Genomic DNA, 7,992 nt, shown 5'->3' on the forward strand with positions numbered 1-7,992 from the left:
CTCAAATAGTGAGAGAAAAGTGTTAAAGCAGGAAGGTGAAGGTTGGGTTTAAAAAATCAATGATTAATGTGACCACACACATGAAAACCCTAAACCACATCTTGTCTTTCTTGATTTATTACTTGATCAGTGTTCAAACCAATAGCAAAGCAAAATTTGTACAATAATGAATATATGTTGATTAATGACAAAAATTAATGAGTCACATCATAAATTCAAACAGAACAGAATCACATGTACTCACAAATTTGTTGCTCCTTACTCCAGACCATCAATTGAAGAAACAAGAAAAAATAAAAAGAAAAGAAAAATCAAAAACCAAAAAGGAGGGCAAAAGCTTTGAAAAAGAATTATTCCTTTGCTGGGTAGTCACGACAGGTAGCTATTCTGTGATGAACCACCTGGGCCTAATTATCCTTGAGCTAAACTAGTAGCTCAAAGAAAATAATTGAGGAAGTTTACCATTTACTACCCCGGCTGTTTAATTTAATAAAACTGATCAAAACAAGGGGAACTATTATCTTCTAACAGCCAATCAAGACAATGTGTCTACCACAAATTACTCTTATTTTGATTGTTAGAATTACTTCCTCATTTAGCATATAGGGGTAAATGGGGCGCAGAGACGAAAATGCCCTTCTCGACAGAGAGAGAGCCTCGATCTTTTTTGCACACCCGCCTCGTTTCGTCCCCGCCAATTTATAACCTCGGGATGCTGAACATAGCATGACTAAGCACAGATGAGTGTGTTCCAGTCAGTCCGTACCAAAGTTTGAACTGCTGAGTTCTAAATGTCTGGTGTTTACTTCCTCTTCTCAGTTCCTCTTAAAACTGCGACCTTAACAGCTTTGCAAAACCCATTTGTTGACATGGTCCAATTTTTTATGCAGACAAAACATTCATGACTTTAAAATAAACTGTACTTCCCATTTGTGAATAAAATCCCTTCAAAGCTTTTTACTCATAATGCCCCACACCAATACTGATTAATATGCACATAAAACTCAAACCACACTCAAATAAAATACATGTTATGTCAAAACCACGTTTCTTGCAATCTCATGGCGACATGTCAAAAAGGCCTTTACTCCCGCACTCCATTTAAGTATGTGCTTTGACATGTGAGCGTGTTGTGTGTGCAAAGTGTGTGCAATTGTGTTACCGTAAATGGATATGTGTATATGTGTTTTATGCTGGCTGCTGGCTCACAAGTATATTTACCAATTATGGGGCATGTTTAAACGCTAATGAAGTTGACAACCACACCAAAGACATTTCAGACTAGTGTTGTGTGACATACCAGATTTGTGTGACATAGCGATTATCTCAAACAATCATTGCATCGTTGCATTCATTTGTTAATACATGGCACAGGTTCACATTATACATGTTCGTGACATCATCTATGTTTTAACTTTTGGTGACATCCGCTCAGCCCTCAGCCCGTGTTACTCGTCACCCCCCACATGAGATATGAGATAGGGAACACACAACAGCTGAGAGACAGGTCCCGCACAGACATCAGGCATCACATTGAACCCCGGATGAACCGCTCACCGCACGCTCCTCATCAATCACCATGGGGCTGTGGTCAGCCCCCGAGATCCCCTCTCCCAGCTCGGAGAGATCGTAAACACGCACCAAGAGCCCGCTGCGACCATCAATACGGTAGCTGACAGGGCCGCCAGGCGAGGGGGGGGGGGGGCACAAAGATCAGAGTCAAAGTGGCGCCTCAACACCTCGGACGCCGAGGTATCCCCATCGAGCGGAAGGGGCGATGGCGTAGGGAGAAGTCCTAAGCCACTTAGTGTCTCAGGAGAAGGGGGGGATACGAGCAATTCTGTTGGAGCAGCACCCGCACCCCCAACCGGAGGCTCCCCAGCAGTTGGTTCGGGTGATGCAGGGGTGACCTCACCATCGTGAGGGTCGTCCGGAACGACCTGTTCCACCGCAACCGGCGGATCCCGTTGAACAGCCCTCGGCCGGGCTGCAGGCGCCAAGGGGAGAGGTCCACCTCTCCACGGATTCCAGTCAGCGCGTGAATGCCAAGACGAGATCAGCAGGCATGCGCCATCATCAAGGTGTGTTGTAATGCAACGGATGTCATCTCAGGATGCCGAGGCTCTCCTCGGGCCGACTGCAGTGTGCCGGAGGACTTAGAGACCACCGTATGGAAGTCAGATTGTGCCAAGTCACGTCGTATGTCAACTTCATTCTCGTTTTTAACAGCCCCTCGCAGAAGAACCAATTGGAGTGGGAAGAGAGGGGGAAACAGCCGTTTCCCATCATCACGTCCCCCACCAGCCAAGCATATTTCACGTGGATTGTTCCACACAGGATACATCGTGGAGTAGGGTTCTAAAACAAAAACCAAAATTACCACTCAAAATAAAATCATAACAGAACAAATGAGCAACAGCAGGTTAAATGTAGCCTTTTTTTTTTTTTTTTCTCTCGGCTATTTATTTAATCAACTTTCATCATTATTGTTTTCTGTACTGTTCAGTTGGTGAACCCCCGTTCATCCAGATTGGTGGATCGTTACAGACACATCATGAGGGATTCTGGCTGGTTCAAGCGACCTCTCAGTTCTGGATGACAGTGAAGCAACAGAACGAGCCACCAGAATCGGCGCTCTGTTGACATCACTCTCTCCCTGGGGTGGAACGACAACAAAAAACAAAACAAAAAAACGCTCCTATATAAGAAGGAGCAGCTCTTTGGCGCATGTTTTGGTCAGGAGGCAGGCTGTGGCCGCTGCTGTAAGCAAAAACAAACCAAGTAAAATCCACTTCCCTGATTTACTTATAGCACGCCACAATCCTGAACCAATGGTTTCAAGACCTTGTTCCACAAAATAAATCTAATCTAAATCTAAATCTAATGTGGAATCAATTACAACTCTTGTAGTTTGAACAAATACCAATTCAATTTTTTCATACCACGTGCAGTCATGAAGGTCGCTGCCGTGTCCACATTGGAGCCAATGTTCAGCAGGGGAAAAACAAGTTCCTCTGTTATAAATTTTGTTTGGTCCAATTCAATCAAAACCTAAAACTTGATTACCCTGGCAAAGCGACTTTCTAAATGCATGTCCCTCCCCAATTTGCAATAAAGCATCAGGTCGATCAGGCATGAATTTTGGATATTCAATTTGTGTAAGCCCATAATCATTCACCCATTTAAGACAAGTTTGTTTGTCAGCTTGCATTCGTCTTTTCCATATTTTGGTATTAGGTAATTTGACCCAAAGGGCTCCTTCAGGAGTACTAAAATTTGCATAAGGATATTTATTTTTGCAAAACCCACCCCAATTTGGCACTGATCCACAATTTTCGCGGGCCAGCTGAATCAAACAGGATGTTTTTTCGGAATTGCAACTCATCATCCAAGGCCTGGGGCCAAAATATAAATGGTGACCACAGCGACGTACCTGGATAAGTGTCCTGTTCTTTAAAATACACTGTGGCCAAATATTGACATTTAATCCAATAATTAAATGACATATTAAGGCAAGGCAGAACCCATTTTTTTTTTTCCCATTTCCCAGCTTCGAAAGCCCCACCAGGTCCTGGCGAGATCACGAGTGCAAAATTCTTTCCAAGCCTGCAAAACACCTTTTACAGTATTATTCACAAGTAACCCTGAACAATTATGCACCCATTTTGTTCCTATCAATTTGTGATTGATGATTCAGTGTGGCTGTGCTTCTCTTACCTCTAAAAGAGGATTTCCCCAGCATTCCTCCACTGCTGTGGTTAAAAATCCACACCTTGCATTTTCCAAAATGCAATCTGCCAATCCGGCCATTATGCCTCTTGGCGAGCGGCGTGTAATTACCGCACCCTTGACTGAAGCTAGTTTGATAAAGGGCGGGATGTCGGCGATGTTCGCTGCCATTCTGATTCCCTGGTTATTTCCTGGCTTGAGCTGGATGTAGCTTTAAGCTGCTCCACGCCTTGAATTCCTTTTTTTTTCAGTCGGACCGTGTTTCTGTCAGGAATCCAAAGTTCCAGCTTTTCCAGCTCTTTCCTTGTGGGGATGGGGCCGGAATGGCCTATAGCTTGGTGTACAGCCGCAGCCACCTCCCGCACGGACTCGTCTGGAACCACCTTTCCCTGTGGTGTTCTGCTCCAGTTTTCTGCTCCTACAACTATTAACCTTCTTTCTTGAACATATCGGTCCACTTCGTCATTTCCTTGCCAGTGGCTTCCTTCCCTAAGGTGTGCCTTTCGATGGACAACATCAATTTTTAATAAAAGTCTCATTTCAGCTATTTTCTTCCATAACTCACTGTGAGCTACCATTTTACCTTTCGCTCCCTCATAACCATTTTCTTCCCAGATGGCTAGTAGCATACAAATACTCTTTCACTGTTTCTTTTGGGTCTTTATCTCGAACCATGGCCTTCAAAGCCTTGAAGGCTCGCATATTTCTTTCTTGATCATTTAACATTGCCAAATCATTTGGGGCCTGTGTTACTAACACAGGCTGTGCCGTGTTTTGCTGTTGCTGAGGAACAGTGACTGAGACAGGCAATGAGGAAGTTGCAGATCCTGCTTGAGCGCCAGCAGGCCCCACTCCGGCCCCGTCTTGATTTATGACATCATCCTGTTCTCTCAACTTCCGCATTTGTTTTGCAGTACGCAGCCTGTTTTAACAGCTTCAACAATACATCACACACCACGGTCACAAAACCCTCTCTAAAATTTTTAGTTAATATTGTACAATTTATTAATGTACGATATGCCGGGGTCATCAACACATTAATTATCTCTCCATAACTCGTTTTCACAGTTAGGGATGCTTCTTCGCTGAGTTTGTCTAACCAAGCAGCAGGATAAGGATATTCTGTTTGACCTACTGACGGCACATACACACGCCTGTCACAGCATCCTGCATGCTATTTCTACCTGGTGATTTTTTTATCTCCGTTAGTTTTTCCCTACCTTCTCCAGGTAGCGAGGGCCTCCAAGGCGTGGTGGGAAGGCCGCTGGGGCCGGGTTGTTCATCATCTGACACCATCTCCTTGGCCACACTCACTAGTGAACCTGTGACAGAGGAAGGGTGGGGGCCAAAGGTTACATTATGCGTGCTCATACCTTGTTCCGTCGCCGGTGACCCGGCTCCTTCAGGAGATTTCATCAGGCGCCGCTTCTGACGCTGCGCTTCCTCCTTCAGTTGCAGCCTGGCCTCCTGCAAGGCTCGTGCGGTCCATCTCTCCATGGCCTCGGTCTCCCTCCTGTTATGCTGTTCTTGTGATATGGCCACCACGAACTCTGTATCTGGAAGCTGGGTGACAGGGGTCGCGATCTGTAGCCTAAAGGCCCCTAGGGCCACTGACTCGGCTATTGTCCACAACATTCTTCCTGATCTTATACCGTTTACATCAATCACGACACGCGTAGCTTCCTGATCAATAGCTCCATTTATAGCCCTCTCCAAAAGTTTCATCACATTTTTTATATATGCTCTTTGATTTAATTCCGGAGTCCATTTTTGCCCTGGGCAATGAACTATCATGTAAAAGTTAGAACTTCCTCCACTTGTTATTCTGTATTCCCTTGCCTCAGATACTTCCTCAATTGGAGCTTGGCTCCGTATGTCTCTTCTCTCTCTTTCATATTCTATTCCAGCTGATGATTTTAAACTCGCCCTGAATTTACTATTGTACGGCCTGAGTTTTACATCAGTGAGAACAATAAGAGCGCTTCCACCAATCTCCCACACATTTCCATGGAATTGACATAGCATTATACCATTTCCTACATTCACTTTTTTGGTGGTTTCATCCGGCAAAGGAATTAGCGGAGGCTGCAGCCAAAGAGGACTCATTTTTTGAGTTAGTGCTTTATGTCTCACTTCCTCTCTAGCCTGCCACTCACTTTCTTTGTTGTCATATTCCGTGTCTGTATCTTCCATCGTAATTCCTTCAGGTGTGAGTTCATAATCTGAATCAATTTCACTTCCACTTTCCAGTATATTTCCCTGTTTCCGATATACTGCTATTTCGGTTATTTGATCCAATAGTGGTTGATACTCTTTTAAGCGGGGCATAGCTCTCGTTTCACTAGGCTTTATCAACTTCCCTTCTATCTGGGCTGTTGCGGCGAGCATTTTTACCACCGGATCAAATTCTGGTTGGGTGCTGACCAATTGCACAACATTATATTCTCTGAATATTTCCACCCACCACTTTAGCCATATTTCACCTTTTTCTTTTGTCTGTCCAACACTTGGATGTTTAACTACAGCAGTTAGCAAATATCCCTGTCCTGCGAGTTCAGCATAAAAAATGCCTTTATCCTGAATAGTATCTTCTATCAACCCTCCGAGTTTATCTGGGGGGATAGACGGGTTTAGACAGTTAATTGCTTCTCTTCTTTCATGATGCCAATTTCCTATACCTTGCCCATGAAGAAAAAGCCGTGTTTGAATATGAGGTTGTCCATGAACTGACTGTTGCAGTGCCTCAGGCCCTTCTTGACCCGAGGTCACTAAATTTTCACTGGATTCGCTTGGCCTTTGCATTCTGCTGCCTTACGATTTTACAATAGTTGTAGGTCGAAGCTATTTTTTCAGTTGCCTCCCTCTTGCGCATAGAGGGTCAGGGACTTACTATAGCCTCTGGTTACTCAATGCCTCTGGTTACAGAGTCACTTCTTCTCTACTAACAAAAGGGCTATTACTTTAGCTAACTTTTATTAGTAACTACTAGTGGTGGGATATTTCAATTAGGTTTCATACCTATTTCAACATTCCCCTAGATCAGCCTTTTTGGCGTATTTCTGAGCCCGCCTTGCCGTACTTTGGACCTGAGCAGTCAGCCCAAATAAACTGGTGTTATTTATATACCCTACGGTTTTCAAACAACCAAACAAATTTTTATTTGTTACTTTAAGACTGATCTCCACTATTTTTAGACCTATTCCAGTTGTAGCCTACAGCACAATTTCCCTCTTGGATATTTATGTTGCAGGTGCTGTTCCAGGAAACTCTATTCCTCACAGCCACTGTTTATATGTCTAATTAAGCTTATCTGACACTAAATTTATGTCCTTTCTGGGGTAGCGAGGTCCTGGGAAGTCAACCCCAGCTACTCCCCGTCCAGGTTCTTCCTACGGACATGAATCAATTAACTTTAATCAATCTCATGTCCCTGTTCGGGCGCCAAGTGTCTGATCCTGCTTACCTGGCCAACTCTCCGTTACAAAGGGTTAAGGCCCCCCTTTTATCTCCAACCGTAGTAACACGGGATTTACAGAGATGACGGGGACGCTTCAAGCTGGCGTCGAAAAGGATTCGTTTAGGTTCTCACCGCCCCAGTTTTAGAGTGTCAGCCCCGGCTTCCATTAGACTACACCCTTAACGAGTAACCTTTGATGATTTAAGGATATAAAATCTAATCACACTCTTTTTACAGCGGCTCCTTTCCTTATGATCGGTTGCACTTAGAATGACCTAAATATGTTTTACTGTCCTTGTTAGAACCGTAAGGGCTTGTTTTATTTGTTTATGTAAGCCGAAATAACCTTTCAGGAATTTTTGGGAACGCAGCCGACATGTAGATGGAACTATTATCTATTCAATAAGGTATCTCTAAGTATGACTCAAATAGTGAGAGAAAAGTGTTAAAGCAGGAAGGTGAAGGTTGGGTTTAAAAAATCAATGATTAATGTGACCACACACATGAAAACCCTAAACCACATCTTGTCTTTCTTGATTTATTACTTGATCAGTGTTCAAACCAATAGCAAAGCAAAATTTGTACAATAATGAATATATGTTGATTAATGACAAAAATTAATGAGTCACATCATAAATTCAAACAGAACAGAATCACATGTACTCACAAATTTGTTGCTCCTTACTCCAGACCATCAATTGAAGAAACAAGAAAAAATAAAAAGAAAAGAAAAATCAAAAACCAAAAAGGAGGGCAAAAGCTTTGAAAAAGAATTATTCCTTTGCTGGGTAGTCACGACAGGTAGC

Source organism: Festucalex cinctus, chromosome 18 (assembly GCF_051991245.1).
Source record: "Festucalex cinctus isolate MCC-2025b chromosome 18, RoL_Fcin_1.0, whole genome shotgun sequence".
Classification (NCBI taxonomy): domain Eukaryota; kingdom Metazoa; phylum Chordata; class Actinopteri; order Syngnathiformes; family Syngnathidae; genus Festucalex; species Festucalex cinctus.